The sequence below is a fragment of the Triticum aestivum genome, chromosome 3A, assembly GCF_018294505.1.
Source record: "Triticum aestivum cultivar Chinese Spring chromosome 3A, IWGSC CS RefSeq v2.1, whole genome shotgun sequence".
NCBI classification, from domain to species: domain Eukaryota; kingdom Viridiplantae; phylum Streptophyta; class Magnoliopsida; order Poales; family Poaceae; genus Triticum; species Triticum aestivum.
The window spans coordinates 703249192-703269742 of NC_057800.1; the positions used below are offsets into that span (position 1 = coordinate 703249192).

General features: G+C 45.6%; 1 pseudogene; it reads right to left on the minus strand.

Annotated features, from left to right (window-relative positions):
- Window positions 1-16729: 16729 nt before the first annotated feature.
- On the minus strand, window positions 16730-18158 carry LOC123059272 (chitinase CLP-like; annotated as a pseudogene).
- Between the last annotated feature and the right edge of the window lie 2393 nt (window positions 18159-20551).

The following is a 20551-nucleotide window of genomic DNA, read 5'->3' on the forward strand; positions in this document are numbered from 1 at the left end:
CTACCACAAGCAGTTTCTATTCACACAAGTTAGACCTCTCTCATACTGCATCTCATAACATGCCTAGTGTATTCACTTATGCTTCACAAAGTAGTTAGATTCCTCACTTGTACTGATCTGTGGATTCGTACAAATCTGGAACCAACTCCTTATCTATGAGTGAATGTCTTCGCAAAATGAGGTCAACGTCTTCTAAACTAATTTATCTTCAAAATCTTTTGAGAATGCATATGACCTCTTCCCCTTCCCTCGCACCTTAATGCTGTCACAGGTACATGTCCGTGGGAGAATCCTTTGGTTCTCATAGTCTGCATTCATTTGCAGAATTCTTACAGCATCACATTAATTCTCCCGAAGCCAGTTCCTGTTGGTCCATCAAGCAAAAACCTTTGAAGCCTTTGAACGTGTTGAAGCCTTTCAGGTTAAAGTTTATGGCTTCAGAGAAAGCAGCAAGGAAGGGTGGCAGAAAGCGTTGTGGAGAAACATCCAGAGATCTGCCAGATGAACTCTCAGAACTGTACAAGACAGATCCTGAAGAGGATTACAATCAGCGCAAGACCCGAATCCAATGGATTCGAAGATATTGGGCAGAACAATGGTTCAAATATCAATTTGTAACCCAAGAATATGCTGAGAAAAATGCCATCAAGAGACCGTGGGGAGACATCCAATACAAGAATCTTCTACCCAGGTCCAGAGATGAAGCCATTGCTCAAGGCTTCTATCCCTGCATGGTCTGTGGACCACAGCCAGCTGATGCACACCCATCGTCACTACTATGGTGTCGTGACGACAATCTGTTTAAGCGCAACTTCCAGTTTGCCCAGAACTCAGCGAAGCAGAACAAGAATACTTTGGGGTTAGACTTCAACCCTGGTCCCTCAGCACCAAGGGCAGATGGCACACGAGATGCAGAACCCAATGTCATCGGTCCTTTCTCCAACCTTGAAGGCCTCATCACCCGCATCTTAGTTCAAGGGACTGCAGTGAATGAGCCTGTAGCTGACACTAAATCAGAAGAAGCTCCTGCAGCACCGAAGACAAAGAAGATGAAGAAGCCTAAAGCTTCAAAGCCTGCCCCCTCACCAAAAATCTCAAGGGCGAAGCCACTGGCAACTGCACCTCCTGAAGACAGTGTGCAGTCCGAAGACTTATCTCGCGTCTCCAAGCCCCAGAAAGTCAAGATGCCTCTGCCTCACACCGAACAAGAGCTAACTGCTACTGCCATTCTGCGCAATGACGACATTGATCTGTCAAGTGATGAAGATCTAGCAGATGACGCTCTTGAGCAACTCATCAAGAGCAAAGAAAAAGCAGAAATCTTCAATGATCTGCCTCTCTTTGATGTGACTATCATCCACAACTTCATTGACGAGTGGTTTGACACGCCAAACATCAGCTTTGAAGATCTGCAGCTACCAATTGGCCTCAGTGTCGCCTTCCAAGGCGTCATTGCTTCAGAACTCGCTATTGCCCAGCGCATTATTGAACTGAAGCAAAAGATTGACTATGAAAAGGCTCGGTTCAAGAAGCATATGGCCAAGCTCAGCGTGCAGGAAGTGGAGAACTTCAAGAGTATGATGCACGAGCTCAAGGAAGCCTTTGTAAAGAAACGTGCAGAAGCTCAGGGTTTGCATGAGCGCATGAAGACTCTGGCTGACAGATGGGCCCTTGGGCATCCTGGCATTGACCCCAGGATGGCCGCAAAGAAGAAGAAGAAGAAGAAGCCTGCTATGGCTGAACCTGACGCACCAAGGCAGGAAGCAGTTCCTATTGTCTTCACAACTAAAATGACTGGCTCGAAGCCAAAAAGCCGGTCAACAGCTTCAGAGCTCAAGAAGACAAGGACTGCTGAGGCTGAAGCCAGAAAGAGGAAACATTCTGAAGCCTCTCCAACTGCCCCCTCCAAGAAGAAGAGGAAGACCAAGAAAGATTGGGCAGCTCCCACAGAGCCCTTGATAGTTGAACCCATTTCTATGGTCTATCCTGAAGCTGAACGCCATGAACGCCAACTGACTATCCATAAGCCTGCTTCCACAGAGGCTCATGAAGTTGAAGACTTTCCAGCAGCTGATCCCATCGCTGCTGAAGACATTGATCAACATGACAATGTAGAAGATGGTGCAGTCCTTCCTCAGAACAGCAAACTCATCAGCATTGGTCGTCCACTGACGCCAATTGCACATGATGCTTCATGGGCAGATCGCCCACAAGGGGAAGAAGACTATGAGGCCCAACCCACTCCAACTCCACAGGCGTCACCCACATTGCGCAGGCTTCGCAAAGGTCCAAGGCCTCAAGTCTCTGCTGAAGACAATCCGGCTGCATCAGCCGCGGAAGATGAAGTCCCACAAGTTGCCACTCCACTGTCCCACCAAGAAGCAGTTCTCAAGGAGAACGTGCTTGAAAATCTTGCGGCTGCCACAACCACCAATGAAGCTAATGTGGAGCCCTCCCCAACGGAAAAAGAAGATAGTGAAGCCACTGATCCCGTCACTTCTGTTCCTGAGTCTGCTGTCGGTCCACAGTTCGACTATCATGTTGAGCACAGGCCTCAGGTATAGAAGCCAATTCCAAGATTGCCAAGGTTCCCAGGTCCTGCATCAGCACCTGGCTCCTTCAATATCATTGGCTTCAGGGCAGACAACACATTCTTCGATAGCTCCAGGAACCCCTACTCAAGGGAAAGGATATCATCTGATCGGTTCTGGAGCTATCCTCAGTGAAGCTATTACTCATGCATTCTTTACAACCAAGGTCGCATCTTCCCACACAAGCGCCTTGACATTGAAGCCATAGTTGGTCTGCCTTGTCTGGAAGAAGCTTTGGATTACTTCAAGGAAGTTGGACTGCTGCCGTTCGTTACTGACCAAGAGCATTGGAATGAAGAGCTGCTGCTCCAATTCTATGCCACACTTCACATCCGCGGGTACAGCAGAGATCCGAAGACTTGGGTCCTGGAGTGGATGACCGGAAATGTTCATCACGAAGCCAATGCATTTGACATCATTGAGCTCACTGGTTTGCCCACTCTTGGCGATCTCTACGAGCATGGCTGTCAGCTGCATAGTGAAGCTATTGAGAGCATCTTTAAGAGGCCGGAACCTGATATGAGTCAGATGCTCAGCATGATGAAGCCATTGCCCCAAGATGCTGCTTATCCAACAGAGTTCTTCGTTGAAGACCTTGAGTATCTGCCACAAACCATCTATCACATCATCAGGCGAACTCTCTGGCCCATCAAAGGGCACTCTCCAAATGCCAAGCTTGAGGGTGCAATGAAGACTTTGGTCTTCTATATTCTTCATGGAAAATGCTTAAATGCACAGGACTTATTCATCCGCCAACTTGCTGCCTCGGGCTCTGATCTGTTTGGCTTGAAGTTCTATGCCCCATGGGTAATGCGGCTAATTAAACTTCACTCCGATATCTCATATCAGCCATCTGCTCGCAATCATAGGATTTTTCTGCATGATGTGGATATATCTACTGAAGCCATCTATCCTGAGCCTGCAAAGGAACCTCTAAGTCTTCAGAATGCAGAGCATCAGAGTTTCTCACAGAACATTGAAGGAGTTGAAGCAGTCACTCGGGTGTACCCTTTGGCTGGCACTACACGTGCACCACACCCTGCGTCTACTGAAGCCACTGATAGTACAACTGCTCCAAGACCCAAGAAGCGCACTCATGTTCTCAACGACCGAGAGCTTCTTGTGGCTCTTCATCAGAAACAGGATAGGCATCATGACTGGCTGAAGCGTCAGATGAAAAGACTCTTGGTGGAAGTTAATCGCATTCGCAATCTTGCCACCAAGAATGCTTTCGTTGCCCATGAAACCTGTCACCGTACATGGAAAGGGCTAACGATGATGTGTTCTGAAGATGATCTCCAAGAGGATAGATTCACTGAGCGATTCAAGTTTGACTCCACACCTCCTCGAAGAGCTGTGCTACTAGGAACTCCATCCCTTGAAGACTCTCAGTTCTCTTCATCTGCTGCAACAGTGACTGCCAGAGTTATCGAGGATGAAGATGATGCTACTTCATCTCCACCTCCTTCAGCACGCGTCAACTCTGCTCCAAACTCTTCAGTACCGCCAAACACCAACAACGACCCTGCTACTTCACCTACTCCGCCTGGGAATGAGTAGATGCTCTATGTCTTGAAATCTTTTTGGTCCTTACTGACAAAAGGGGAAGAAGCATATGAGGTTGATAGTCTTCAAGTTGGTCCATATGGGCGGGTGCTTTATATTTTGCTTTGTGCTTACAACTCTCGTTTTGCTACACTTGGTTCTTTGAGTTGTAACACTTAAACTCGATGGTCGTCTGCTACTTATCTGCCACTTTGTTTTGCGCTGATAAATTCCGCATGTGCGATGATAAATTCCGCACTTAGATCATTCTGCAGACGTCCATTTTCCATTATGCATGTCATTATCTTCATATACTTTCACATGCATAGTGGATTGTCATCATAAGTTGAAGTGGATCTCCACAAGTACAACCTGCCATGTGCATTTGCATTCCAAAAGCAAATTACCTATATGCACATCTTCAGGGGGAGCCCTTGCAACTTATGAAGACAATTCCTTATCCTTTACAATTTCACAGATTATATTCCCCGTTGAAAACTTCAACTAATTTGTCATCAATCACCAAAAAGGGGGAGATTGTAAGTGCATCTAGTGCCACCCCTAGTTGGTTTTGGAGTATTGACAACAAACCTAGTTGAGGGACTAATGTGTTTGTGAGAATTGCAGGATAACACAGGTAGAAGTCCCTCATTGATTCGGTTTTCCTACCAGAGATGACCCCTAAAAATGTATGAAGACATTGAAGTCAAAGGTGGTATATGAAGATATTCACATTGAAGACTATGACAAGAGAAGACACCACATGAAGCCTATGGAGCTCGAAGACTTAGATCTTTCATAGTTCTTTTTCTTTTGTGTTGAGTCATAGGAACCACCGTACTGTTAAGTGGGGTCCAAGAGAACCAGTCAGAATGACTGAAGTAATGCCTAACCAAAAACACCTATGTCTTCGAGTGAAGACTATGAGAGCGAATCTTGTCTAGAGTCGGACAAGTCAGCTTTGCTTGTAGCCCAAGTAAAGTTGCCGTGTGAGTTTGAAATCTGACCGTTGGAACATGTGTCAGTTCCTTAGTGACCCAGGGTCATTTCGGACAAATCAGGTCGGGTTGCCAAGTGGCTATAAATAGCCCACCCCCCAGAACCATAAACGGTTGGCTGCTCAGATTGAGAGTACGGCTTTTGTCGTTTCAGAGCAATCCACCTCGAAGCCTTTGAGAGAGAATTCCTTGCGAGGATAAAGCCCTAACCACCCAGAGCCAGAGAGAATTGGGCATCACTTAAGTCTTCTTGTCTGTGTGATCTGAAGACTTATTACACTTGAGGACTGTGCATCCTCCAGCCGGTTAGGCGTCGCGTTCTGAGCATCCAAGAGACATTGTGGATTGCCGATGAACGAAGTCTGTGAAGGTTTGGAAGTATACCTTGAAGACTTACCAGAGTGATTGGGCGAGGTCTGTGTGACCTTAGCTCAAGGGGAATACGGTGAGGACTGGGTGTCCTGAGCTGCGTGTTTAGGACTGGGTGTCCGGGACTGTGTGTCCTAACGTTTGAATACCTAGCCGCCCCAACTAGACGTACAGTTGTCACAGCAACTGGAACTGGTCCAACAAATCATTGTCTTCAACGAGTCACTGGTTTCATCTTCCCTTCCCTTTACTTACTGTTGCTCCTTGTGAAGTCATTGTATGTTTGCACTATCTTTTGTCTTCACTGAGTGACTTGCATGTTCTGTATGGCTTCATAATATCTTCCTACCTGATCCTTACTACATTGCTGCTATTAAGTCATTGTGCTTTCACTTCATTGAATACTTGACTATGGCTTGTCTAGTGTAGTCTACCTTCCGCTGCATGGTAATAGGTTTATTTCTATCGTTTGTCTTCATAACTTCCACGTTTTGAAGACTTTCATAAAAATCGCCTATTCACCCCCCCCTCTAGTCGATATAACGCACTTTCAGATGGCACGTGTCTGTAACCAGCTGGCGAAACTCCTGATTTGTTCACGTGTAATCCAGTAATCAGACCACTCCGGGTGTTTGGAGCGTAGCAAATTCTTGTGTTCATCCATATACGGAGCCACCAAAGCGGAATTTTGTAGAACTGTGTAGTGTGTTTCAGTGAGAGAATGTCCGTCCACACATATTATTTGTTCCCCTCCTAGCGTGCCTTTTCCATCCAGTCTGCCCTTATGCCGCGATTCAGGAACACCAATCGGCTTAAGGTCAGGAATAAAGTCAATACAAAACTCAATGACCTTCTCATTTTCATGGCCCTTGGAGATGCTTCCTTCTGGCCTAGCACGGTTATGAACATATTTCTTTAAGACTCCCATGAACCTCTCAAAGGGGAACATATTGTGTAGAAATACATGACCGAAAACGTTAATCTCTTCGCATAGGTGAACTAGGACGTGCATCATGATGTTGAAGAAGGATGGTGGGAACACCAACTCGAAACTGACAAGACATTACACCAAATCATTCTCTAACCTTGGTATGATTTCTGGATCGATTACCTTCTGAGAGATTGCATTGAGGAATGCACATAGCTTCACAATGGCTAATCAAACGTTTTCCGGTAGAAGCCCCCTCAATGCAACCGGAAGCAGTTGCGTCATAATCACGTGGCAGCCATGAGACTTTAGGTTCTGGAACTTTTTCTCTGTCATGTTTATTATTCCCTTTATATTCGACGAGAAGCCAGCCGATACCTTAATACTGAGCAGTCATTCAAAGAAGATTTCCTTCTCTTCTTTGGTAAGAGCGTAGCTTGCATGACCCTGATGTATGCCGTCTTTTCCGTGCATACGTTGATGGTCCTCCCGTGCCTCGGGTGTATCTTTTGTCTTCCCGTACACGCCCAAGAAGCCAAGCAGGGTCACACAAAGATTCTTAGTCACGTGCATCACGTCGATTGCGGAGCGGACCTCTAGGTCTTTCCAATAGGGAAGGTCCCAAAATATAGATTTCTTTTTCCAAATGGGTGCGCGTCCGTCAGCATCATTCGGAACAGGTTGTCCACCAGGACCCTTTCCAAAGACCACCTTCAAATCCTTTGACCATATCATGTACATCAGCACCAGTACGGTGGCGAGGCTTCGTCCGGTGATCCGACTCACCTTTGAAATGCTTGCCTTTCTTTCTTACGGGATGCCTGCTCGGAAGAAATCGATGATGTCCCAGGTACACATTCCTCTTACAATTAGCCAAATATATACTATCGGTATCGTCCAAACAGTGTGTGCATGCGCGGTATCCCTTATTTGTCTATCCTGAAAGGTTACTGAGAGCAGGCCAATCATTGATGGTCACGAACAGCAACGCCTTTAGGTCAAATTCTTCCCCCATGTGCTCATCCCACGCACGTACACATGTTCCATTCCACAGTTGTAAGAGTTCTTCAACTAATGGCCTTAGGTACACATCAATGTCGTTGCCGGGTTGCTTAGGGCCTTGGATGAGCACTAGCATCATAATAAACTTCCGCTTCATGCACAACCAAGGAGGAAGGTTATACAAACATAGAGTCACAGGCCAGGTGCTATGGTTGCTGCTCTGCTCCCCAAAAGGATTAATGCCATCTGCGCTTAGACCAAACCATACGTTCCTTGCGTCATATGCAAACTCCTTCATGTACTTTCTTTCAATTTTTCTCCACTGCGACCCATCAGCGGGTACTCTCAACTTTCTGTCTTTCTTATGGTCTTCTCTGTGCCATCGCATCGCCTTGGCATGCTCTTTGTTTTGGAACAAACGTTTCAACCGTGGTATTATAGGAGCATACCACATCACCTTGGCAGGAATCTTCTTCCTGGGGCGCTCGCCCTCGACATCACCAGGGTCATCACGGCTGATCAGCGCAATGCACCGCATACCAGGCAAGCGTTCAAATCCTCGTACTCACCGCGGTAGAGGATGCAATCATTAGGGCATGCATGTATCTTCTGCACCTCTAACCCTAGAGGGCAGACATCCTTCTTTGTTTCGTACGTACTCTCGGGCAATTCGTTGTCCATTGGAAGCATATTCTTTATCATTACCAGCAACTTTCCAAATCCCTTGTTAGATACACCATTCTCTTCCTTCCATTGTAACAATTCCAGTGTGGTGCCCAGCTTTTTCTTGTCACCTACGCAATTCGGGTACAACAATCTTTTGTGATCCTCTAACATGCGCTGCAACTTTTTTTTCTCCAAATCACTTGCGCAGTTTCTCTTTGCATCGGCAATGGCCGGACCTAGATCATCAACGGGCTCATCTGATGCCTCTTCTTCAGCTTCTTCCCGCATTGCCGGCTCAGCTTCTTCCCGCATTACCGACTCAGCTTCTTCCCTCATTATTGTATCATCGTATTCAGGGAACCCATGGCCAGGATAGCTGTCGTTGTCCTCTTCTTCTTCATTGTCTTCCATCATAACACCTCTTTCTCCATGCTTGGTCCAAACATTATAGTGGGGCATGAAACCGGACTCAAACAGGTGGACGTGAATGGTTCTTGACGTAGAGTAATTGTGACCATTCTTACAGCTAGCACATGGACAAGGCATAAAATCATCCGCCCGCTTGTTTGCCTCAGCCGCAAGTAGAAAAGTATGCACGCCATTAATGAACTCGGGAGAGCATCGGTCATCGTACATCCATTGCCGGCTCATCTTCAATACACAGCACCGAAAACACCAAGTTAATACAATACATAAAGTTCATACATAAAGATCATACAACACTTAAATGCAACAAACAAATAAATCTCTAGCTAAAGAATTTAAATGCAACAACAAATGTGATCAAGATCGCAACTAAGGTAACAATTGATCCAACAGCATAATGATACCAAGCCTCACTATGAATGGCATATTTTCTAATCTTTCTAATCTTCAAGCGCATTTTCTCCATCTTAATCTTGTGATCATCGACGACATCGGCAACATGCAACTCCAATTCCATCTTCTCCCCCTCAATTCTTTTCAATTTTTCCTTCAAATCCTCGTTTTCTCTTTCAACTAAATTTAACCTCTCGGCAATAGGGTCGGTTGGAATTTCCGGTTCAACTACCTCCTACATACAAATATCTATGTCAACTTGATGGGCATAATTTGTCATAAACACGAAATGCAATTAATAGTTTTAAAAGAGAATATACCACATCCGAATCATAACCCGGACGAGGGCCGACGGGGACGGATATCAAAACCATGGCACTATGTATAACAAAAAACGTATGGGTAAGATAATTATACGAGTAACTATATATCCAAATCACACAAACATCAATTTTTTATATAAAACTTCATGAACAAGAGGCTCACCACAAGGTGGTGCCGGCGACGGGACGTTGCGGCGATCGACGGTGGTTACGACGGATATTTAGAAGGCACTAAGTAAACCACACCCACATATGCAAACTAAGTGTTATTTTTGACCTCAAATTGCATATAAATCAAATACTAGCACATATATATAATTCCTCCCAAATTAATAAACTCAAAAATCAATCACTATATAAAGCATTGCACGAGCTAATCTAGCAATGAGAGATGAAAGGACAAAGTTGCTAACCTTTGTGATCATTTGAATGGATGGGGGCCTTCAAATCTTGACAAATTTTGGGCAAAATGTGTGATGAGCTTGAGAGGAAGAGGGAAAAGAACAGAGAGGAGAGGGGAAAGGGGAAGAACAGAGCGAGCTTGGGTGGACGAAGGGTCTATGTAGGATGACCTTTAGTACCGGTTCGTGATACGACCCGGTACTAAAGGTGCTGGAGGGGCCCCGGACTGACAACATCCTGCCACCACTCACTTTAGTACCGGTTCGTGGCACGAACCGGTACTAATGATGTCCTCCCGCCTAGCCGTTGGAACCGGCACTAATGGATACACACGAACCGGTACTAAAGGTTCACCACGAATCGGTACTAAAGGTTCACCACGAACCGGTACTAATGATGTCCGCCCGCCTAGCCGTTGGAACCGGCACTAATGGACACATTAGTGCCGACTCAAATTCAAATCGGCACTAATGTGCTTCACATTTGACCCTTTTTTTACTAGTGTGTACGGATAAGGGGCGGCCATGGGAGTATGGGAAATCTGCTACTACATAGTTTTTTTTCGATAATCGTCTCCTTCTTTATTCAATCATAGTTGCATCATTTACTCCCTCCGGTCCTTTTTACTCTGCACATTGGATTTTCCGGAAGTCAAACTTTGCTAAGTTTGACCAAATTTATATTAGAAATTATTAGCATCTATAATATCTAATAAATATAATATGAAAATATATTCCAAGATGAATCTAATGATATTGGTGTGGTTATGCGAATGTCTATAATTTTTTATATAAACTTGGTCAAAGTTGGATGAGATTGACTTCGGACAAACCTAATATGCAGAGTAAAAAGGACCGAAGGGAGTACAATAAAGGTACCACGGCCTCTCGGGGCGATTCCAACCAGACACCTGGAGGACAGAACCTAGCTAACTTGCTCTAATACAATGATCAAAGATAACATGATTGAAATCTAATGTCATATAAGCAATCGTCAAAGATGGCTCCAGCAATATAGAACTCAAGCTACCATCTTGCAAGGATGCAACGACCTCTGCAATGTCAGACATAACCTCTATCTTGCTGCAGCCTACAATTCGTGCTAGGTTTAAACCAAATCTGACCGCTATTGCCTCTGCTGAAAAGGAATCAAAACAAAAATGCACTTTTTCATTTGCCTCAGGTATGAACTTGCCGTTGTGGTCTCGGATTATAGCACCAACTGTCCCATCTAGCAAATCAGGGTCGAACCCGGCCACAACATTTAGCTTCATATATCATGTTTGGGGTTTCACCCATGTAGCAGTTCGAGCCTTTGCCTTTGGCTTGCATGCAATAATGAAATTTGCCAGCAATCCTCTTACTGCTAGGTTGATTCTCAATGAGTGAGCTTCCTTCGTTCAAACAATACGTACCAAGCTGTTGTAGCTATTGTTTCTCTCAAATTAGGAAACCATGATCCAGTAAACAAAGTAAATGCTCCAACACTATTTCTCCTGCTTGGTCGACCTGGCAGGCCCTTTTTATGACATCATAAATCCCAAGAAGCTTCCAAACTGCATTCAAACAGAAGATGCCTCATGTTGCCGGCTGGACAGTGAGGCTGCACCTTCATGTGTTTCACCGCCAGGATAGCTCGACATGGTATAGCACTATGCAATGCTCTCCAAATGAAAATCTTGATCTTGGCGGGCATAACAAACTCCATACGGTATCCCAAGTGTCAGTAGGTGTAGACGTTCCTGAATTCGACTGCAACTTGTGGCTATACTAAAACTCCCACTCCTCATGGTAAGCAGACCATACCGAAAAAGTATCAGTCCTTGAAGGGCTCCAGCAACAAAGTATGTCATTTCATGTAGAGGAAGTGGGATGGCTAGGATCCTGCAAGTATCAACTGGCCAAAAAGTTTGGTTCACCATTTGTTCATCACAATCTCCAGATTAAGATCACAAACACACGTAAGGAGGTTGTTTCCTCAGACTGTGAACACCTTCCTAGAGGAGGACTATGGAATCCACAGGTCCTCCCAAATATTAGCACTCTCACCATCGCCAGTTCTCCATATATATAACCTCACCTCAACGTCTCCACTCTGTCATAATGCTTCGCCATGTGTACGATGCTTTCTTTTTCGAAGAAGCACTCATGAGATCTCCATCACAAAAATATTTTGCTTTGAGTATAACACAACACATAAAGACTTAGGGTTTTCAATCAGCCACCACGCCTGTTTAGCCAACAATGCGAGATTAAAGCAATGAATATCTTTGAAGCCCATGCCAACATTCTTTTTGGGTATGCACATCTTCCACCATGCGTACTAGTGCATCTTTTTATGTGTTGCATCATCACCCCACCAAATGCAATACATCGTGTCTCTGATTCCTTTGCAAAACAATTTTTAAAAAATGAAAACCGACATCGCATAAGTTGGTATAGCTTGTGCAACAAATTTGAAGAGAATCTCCTTAGCTCCACACGATAGACACTTTTCCTTCCACCCCATTATCCTTTGGATGACATGATCAGTCAAATACTGAAAGTTCTCACTTTATCGAGACTAAGGTTCCTAGAAACACCCAAATACTTATCACTCAATGCCTCGGTCATTATTCTAAGAGAGGAACAAATCTCAACTTTCATATTAACCTCTTTGCTTGGACTAAAAACTATGCTTGACTTATCAACACTGACAAGTTGTCCTGACACTGCACGATAAAGATCCAGGATGGACGTCAAACAGATAGAAGTTGTCACATCCGCCTTCATTAATATCAGTGAATCATCATCAGACAAATGATTAGTAACTACAGGTGCATCTCGACAAACCTCTACTAGGTAGACATTTTTAGTTTAATCGTGTACAAATGAGGTATATGTGGCCAAAGAAGTGCAATGCAGTAGGTGCACATGTACCGTAGCGCGGTTTTTTTTCTGGAATGGTCTTTTACCTGTTTCGGGAACTTTCTAGAAGGTTCCTCAACCATTTTTTTTGTTTCTTCAAGTTTTTAATTTTAATTTTTATTTTCTATTCCCATTTTCTTTTATAAGATTCACAATTTTCAATTTTGTTCAAAATCTTCAAAAATTGTTCAGATTTACAAAATTTGTTCGCTCTCTCAAAACAATGTTTGGAATTTCCAATTTTGCTACCTTTTCTAAAAATGTTTGGAATTTCCAAAAAATAAAATTTTGAAAATACCATTAAAGAAATTAAGAATTTATTCTATTTGCAAAATTTCAAAAACTGATCAGGATTTTAAAATTGTTCACAATTTGAAAAAATATCATATTTTCAAGATTTTTCACAGTTTCAAAAAATGATCACATTTTCCTAGAAAAATTTGAAATTTGCAAAAAAAAATTGTTGACAATTTCAAAAAATTCTCGTAGTTTTGTAATTTGTTTGCTTTAGAAAATAAAAAATCAAAATTTATTAGCTTGGTTCAAAAACTGTTTGGATTGGAAGCATTATTTGCCTTTAAAAAATTGTTCATAATTTCCCAAAAAAGCTCAAAAAGTGTTCAGATTTGGCGTTGCAGTTAGTTCTTAAATGATTGTGCTCCTAATTCTTTACTTACAATCCTCAGGTCCACTGGCTAGCGACCGTCCTTCATTTGCCAGAGGTTTAGAGTTTGATTCCTAGTGAGGACAATGCTCTTTCTGTGATTTTTTTGTTGTGCTACAGTACCAGGAGGGTAAATTCACATGCACGACAAATGGGCTGGCCCAGTTGGGGTTCCATGTGTGCGTCGCGAGCCTATTTGGCGCATTTGCGCCAAATAAGAGCTCCTGGAGAAGCACTGTGCAGACGTGCGGTGTTCTTGGGAGGTCGAGCTGCTCGACTTATGAGCTGCCAGCCCGCTATGGGAAAATCTTTTATGTGTTCCAAACCTACCATATCTATCCGTCCATCCAAGGTTCTCTAGATTCACATGATTGTAGAAAACATGAATAGAAAAAAGAAAAGATTGGAATGTTATTCCCATGCTCATCCAACTTGGTGTTGAATCTCTTAAACCAACAATTAACTTCTCTAGGTCGATGGTACATGCATCAAATCTTCGTTGTTGGCACCTCCTGGCAACGCCCGATGACTTCCTATCTACAACCAATACGAGAGAATCAAGGTTTGCAGGTGGTTTCAGTACATGGACCGCCGGCGGTTCACTATTCTACCTCAAAGCCTGTCTCGCTAATACTCAATCAAGTGGAGGCGGTTGTAGAAACTGCCTCCAATACTCTCGGTAGCACAGACGGGTTCCATATTTGTATCCACCTCCAACGTCGTCGACGACATAGGCGGTTTCGTATGAATAACCACCTCCACTTTGTATCTCAAGGGTATAAAGATTCCCTTTTAGCTATCCATCTTTTCTATTGATAGTTCAGACAAGATTGAATGTAAACATACAAAATGGCACAGCTCAATTTCATCCTTGTTAACGAGTCATGCGAATGAAATTGAACTAAACACTGGCATACATCATTGATTTGCACATAGCTTTGTATCTCATAAGAAACATCAGTAATGAATGTTTCAAGATGATTTCGAAGGACAAAAGAAATCTCATATGTGCACAAGTCATCATCATACAACTTAGCAAGCTCAACAAGTTTTTCTTCACCAAAATTAGCAAATAAGTTCCTTCTATCATGACAAGAAATCCATCTTAACAATTGAGTAGACCTTTCAGCAATGCGGTTATTTAACTCTGTAATAATTTGGTCATGCACAACATTGAACAATTTGTATCTGAAGTAGTGATAATAAGTTATCATTTGACCACCATGCCCCCTTGAACGACCTCAAGCAGATATCATATCGTCCATGTCAGGCAATATAATGTTATGTTTAACACAAAAGACATTTGTCTCTTCCAAGAGTTGATCCCAACCATTTTCTCTGATATCTTGAAGTTTCTCCAATGTGACACCAATCAAACTCACTTCAAGAACAATGTTTTGATATTTCCTTCGCAAACATTGTGACAACTCATTAGTCTTACCCAATAGATTGATCATAAGATGCAACATGAAAACAAATTCAAAGCTTTCCATTTGAGAAATCAAGCGACCTACGGTGCTTCTTTGTGTTAAATTTTCTGCAACATCGTGAATGTTCTCTAACACTTGCAAAATAGATTTCCACATGGCTAGAAATCGACACAAAGTTTTATGATGTGTTCCCCACCGTGCATCCCTAGGTTGTACGAGGCTCATTGCATGGTTTTTCCCTCTTCCTGAAAATATTTCCCCACACTCCAATTGGCTTTCAATATTGTCATGTGTTGTTAGGCTAGTTCATCCTATCTCTTACCACAAGCATTGACGGTGTTGACAATAAAAGTTAAGTGGTTAAAGAAACCCATTACAGATGAACAACACTTGCAACAGCAATAACCACAAACTGCAACTGATGGGCAAAGCAGTGGATATAAAATTCATAAGGATTTTCATCCTATATCAACTTTTTAAACCCACAAAATTGCCCTCTCGTGTTAGAAGATCCATCTTACTCTTGCCCTCTCAATTTAGACATAGATAAGTCAAGTCAAGAAACATACCATCCAACTAAGCACAAGCACCCGACATATACCCATGGCTGTTGACATACCTACATGAGACAAAGAGGCACAAGTAACCAACAATTAGGTGTTATTGTTAGTAATGAACAGAACAACAATTAACATAACAAATACTAAGCTACTATCCTTAAAACCATAGCCATTTGCTCTTTTATATATGCATGTCTGAACTCATCAACAAGTAAAGAAAAATCCATATCTCCAATATCAGCAATAATGGATTTGGTAGTCCCTTCTGCATAAGCTTGACACAACTGAAATTGTATCTCATGTGAAGTCATCAAATGGTTCCCGCCCGCACTATCAAGTAGTGTCCTAGCAATTGGACCCTTATTCTTGTATAAACTCATCATCTCCAAAAGCCCCCCTCCCCCCTATTATTTGAGATCGAACTCTCATCGTGATGACATAAAGCTTTTTAGTCTTGATACCACACTCCAAAAGATATCTGATAATACCCAAAGTAATGATAAGATGATCTTTTTAGTCTTCTTTCACTCTTTTTGGCACCACACTCCATCAAATGTGCCACACATTGCCTTTGATTTTTGAAAGCCTCGTAATGTGCTCTAGCTTTATTGTGAGCACTAACATATTTACCAACATGTGTATCCAGAACACTAGGTCAATCCTTCCAATTTCTAAATCCTACCCTTGTGAATGCATCAATGCTATTTTTTTGCTCTTAGTGCTTAAAAAGAAAGCAATAGAAACAAAAGGTTGCTTCTTTATCAACACTATATTCCAGCTAATCACCATGCTTCTTGAACCAATTTGCATGAAAGTTCTTTTTTCAAGAATTTCTTGGGGTGTTTTTTTATATTTATGATTAGTTAGTTGGCATGGACCCACATTTATATAAATCCATCTAGCAGCATCTCTAATGTATGGAACTAAACTTCCAATAGGTCTCCTAAGACCAGGATCAGGTTCAGTAACACCGAATTGAGCACAGGCATCAGTGAAGATACCATGATTTTTACTAGCTCGAGTTGACATTGCAGGCGGGTTGCTTGAGGTTGAAGGCCGTGGTCCCATTTCTATGGTTATTTTCTGGGTGGTGTTGATCCGGTCCCCTTGGCCTCTTGATTCCCTCCATGGCAAATGATACGTGTAGACACCCCCGTTGTAGACACCAGTGAAAAACAATACTCTATCTCCATCTTCTTTTTGTACAACACAAAATGAAATTATCAATTACTACATATGTCCTATTTATTGCCCCGTTCTTATTTTGTATCAAATTTTGATCATAGATTTAAGTAACAAAATGTTAATGCATGTCACGAAGAATTAAATCGTTTAATTATTGAAAATCCTGGTCAAAATATGACGCTAAATATAAAGGGGACTAATAAACCAGGACGGAGATAGTAGATCAATCTAAGTTCAACAATACCCTAGATATATGACTACACACACACACACACACACACACACACACACACACACACACACACACACACACACTATTTATGATACTACCACTACAAATGTTATACAAATGGAATATATATTTTTTGTGTGGGCATCTGGCTTCACAGAGTATTTTGGTTCGCCGGAAAAGGAATGGAAAAAACTAGTTAGATAGACGCACGGAAATTCGAAATCCAGGCAACACGACCACAGCATTTGAACTTGCAACACCAGGTTAGGCAGACATCGTAAAATTGAATTGGCCGCACGAGAGCCCCCTTCCGGTGAGCTGCGAGGTGAATCCGAGAGTCTGCTTCTCCTCGTCGAACACCAGCAGGTTCTGCTGCATCTGGAACCCTCCGAGTACCACCGCCGGCGGCGCAAGGCCGCCATACTCGGACTTGTCCCCCGTCTTCATCTCGACGAAAGCGAAGCACGCTGTGGCGCGGTTCACCTGTGCCATGGAGTTGATGCCGAACACCGTCCAGTTCCTGCCCCCTTCCAGCATCAGATCGACCGTTGGCACGAAGTAGCCGAACCGCGTCGGCGAAAGCCTGGACGAGTTGTACCACAGCTCGAACGGCGCCGCAGCCGGGGAGGGGACCCTCCCACCCTGGCGTTCCATCGCCTGGTCGAACGCGTTGATGAGCGGACGATACACGTCCCGGCGCAGCTCCGCGTAGGGGATAGTCGTGGAAAGGCCGATGGTGAGCGGTGCGTACTGGCCCACCGGCACCTGCGCTCCGTCCACGGCGATGCCCTTGCTCGCCGAGATGTAGTAGCCGGGGGATTCCTTGTGCTTGCGAAGGGGGGTCTCGCCGACCAGCATCTCCGTCAGTGGCCGCCCATTCGCCGCGATGAGCGGGCCACCGCCGAAGATGGCGACGCCGTTTCCTGGGCCGCTTGGGAGGCAGAGCGCGAACGAGTTAGGACGCCTTGCGTGCGCGCGACCTGAGCGGGGAACGAGAGGCCCGAGCGCGCGAGCCCCGCGACTCCGACGGCCCCCGCCGGCAGCCCCGCTAACAGGGAGTCCGGCGCGCAGGACGTCACGGCGGTGAACGACACCGGGCCCAACGGGTTCCTGCCGTCGGTGGCGTTGGCGGAGAGCACCACGCGGGTCATGTCCCCCGACGCAGTGTCGCCGGAGACGGGGTTGTGCGGGTGCGTGGTGCATTTGCAGCGGTAGGGGTTGCCGGGGTCGGGCATGCCGTAGCCGGTATGCTGGCAGTTGGGCGGGTGGAAGCGGTGCGCGCGCATGCAGTCGATGCTGTTGCACTCGAGCGTGTCGTGGGAGGCGGCGTCGTCGCAGGTGGACCAGACGATGGGGCCGGAGAGGTCGACGACCAGCGGGCTGCCGGACTTGACGGGGATGGTGTAGAGGGAGGTGGCCGCGTCCCTTGTGACGGCCGTCACCAGCGGCCTGCCACCGCCGTCGCCCGCCACCGTGCACGCCAGGACAGAGACAGAGAGCGAGACGGCGACGAGGATGAGGTCTTCTGTTTGCCACATTTTGGAATTTGGACAGGCCAGTGCTGTGCTGTGGTTGATCGAGGTGCCATTGGTAGCTCGTTATATACCGCGCACAGAGAACGGAGACTAGATCGATAGTGTGTACGTGAGAGATGGTGATGTTTGCTGGTTTTCTAAGTTTTTTCGCGCGAAGTCGAAGTGTAGAGAGTAGAGTAGACCCGATGAGCGTGCCGGGATTCTCGTCGATGCATGGCCGCTTCACGACGCAGCCATGAGCGGGAGCGATGAGTCCACGATGATATGCAGTAGATTATTGATTCGGGTGGCGTACATAGCGGATCTAGCTAGCTGATGGTGTGGCACTCAATGCCATCGTGATAATTATGGTCAAAGGGTCGATCAAACTATAGAAGAAATTCTCCTTAGATCCAGATCTCTCCGGCCAGCAACCAAGAGAAGCTCTTGCACGTGGTTTCATGTGGAATTCGCGTTCATGTCCATGCTCTCACGGAGACTACACTCTGCGGTGTTCTCGGGCCACCATTATTTTTGTCAGCAGCCTACCCGCAGCCAGCAGACAAACTGCCATGTCAACGACTCCAGCTACGCACCTAGAAGCCAGGTGAACCAACCAGGGCGAAGACCGCGTCATCACAAGGCCAGCTCGAATCAAGCACACCAACCGGAGGTTCATGGGCCCGGAGTGGACCAACGCTACTTAAGCAAGGAGGGGCGAGAGAAACGACATCCGGGCTTAGATCACGGCAACGGCATCGGCACGGCACCTACTTTCCCCTTCCTTTCTTCTATATCAATCTGTAACTGAAACAGAGAGAACAAAGTGTATCTTCCGTGAGAAATACAGATAGTGGGATTCGGTACTTAACATCGTGGTATCAGATAGCCATCCACCACCCTTCCGCCACCGCCGTCGCTGCCGCCGCCAGTCGCCGCGCTAGAAACTCGCCGCCAGAAGCAAGTGTGTGACACCCTCATCCCCACCATGGATCCGGCGTTGAAGGCGTAGCTCGACAAGATGAACGACGACGCTGTCACCCGCACCAACAAGCAGGACGATGACAACAAGGCCATCCTCAAGGCCGTGGCGACACAGACTGCCCGGATCGACGCCCTCGTCACCTGGAAGCCGGAGATGGAGGCGTGATTCGCGCAACTGGAGCTCTTCGTCGCGGCGCTCCAAGCAGCATCGTCCTCGACCGCTCCATCCACCGGATCCCCGCCCCCTGCGACCCCTTCCCTGGTCGCGCGCGAGATCCATTGGCAACCAGGCCACGGCGCACCACTACAACCCGGGGGACCCCCGACGGTGACCCTCGAGTCACCCGCGGCTTCCCCGGTCACGGGTATGGCCATGATTCCATCCTCCAATTCCTCCCCCTTGTCGTCACAAGTACTCGCGGCCATGGGCCAAGCACCTCCACCGATGGCGTTTCCCACTTTCGCTGGTGAAAATCCACAGTTATGGAAAACGCTCGCCGAGCAGTATTTCCAGATGTTCACAGTCCATGAATCCTACTGGGTCCCTATGGCGACCTTGAACTTTTCCGGCCATGCCGTGATTTGGCTGCAATCAGTGCAACACAAAATCGCCGGGCTCAATTGGGAGTCGTTTACATCTTTATTGTGCACTCGGTTTGGTCGGGATAAGCACCAGCTTTTGATCCGACAGTTTTATGCTATTCGTCAGACAAATTCCGTAGCAGAATTTCTTGAGCGATTTGAAACATTGATGAATCATATGATCTCGTATTCTGAACTGACTCATCCATATTTCTTCCTCACACGTTTCATCGAGGGGCTGCGTGCGGATATTCGTGTTGTGGTGCATATTCAGAGGCCGCCAGACTTGGACACGGCATGCTGCTTGGCACTGTTGCAAGAAGAAGTTGCAGATGGAGAAGCTGACATGTGAGCCACATCTAATCGAATGCCAATTTTGCGCAGTGTGTCTACCAGTACAGCCACAACAGCCTTTGCATTCCCACGACCCATGGCTCCTATTGTGACAGCTGAGGACCGAAGAGGAACAGATGCAGCAAGGCCGCCTTCAGACAGCAGTAAGATTGCATCCCTCCGTAACTTCAAAAGAGCACGTGGATTGTGCTTCAAATGCGGAGAAAGATGGGGCAAAGACCACACATGCCCCACCATAGTTCAGATGCACATCTTTGAGGAACTGCTCGAGTTAATTAGCCCTGACGAAGAGAGTCTTGGTGACAAACATGCCGAACCTGCAGAGACAGAGGACGACAATTTGTGTGTGTTGTCTATCCATGCAGTAGCTGGCTCGGAAGGCCCCGGCGTTATGCAGTTACATGCTTGGCTACAGGGACGGGAGGTTCTTCTGTTGGTGGATTCCGGGAGCACGTCCTCATTTGTGGATCAACGTCTAGCTGCTCGACTGAACGGGG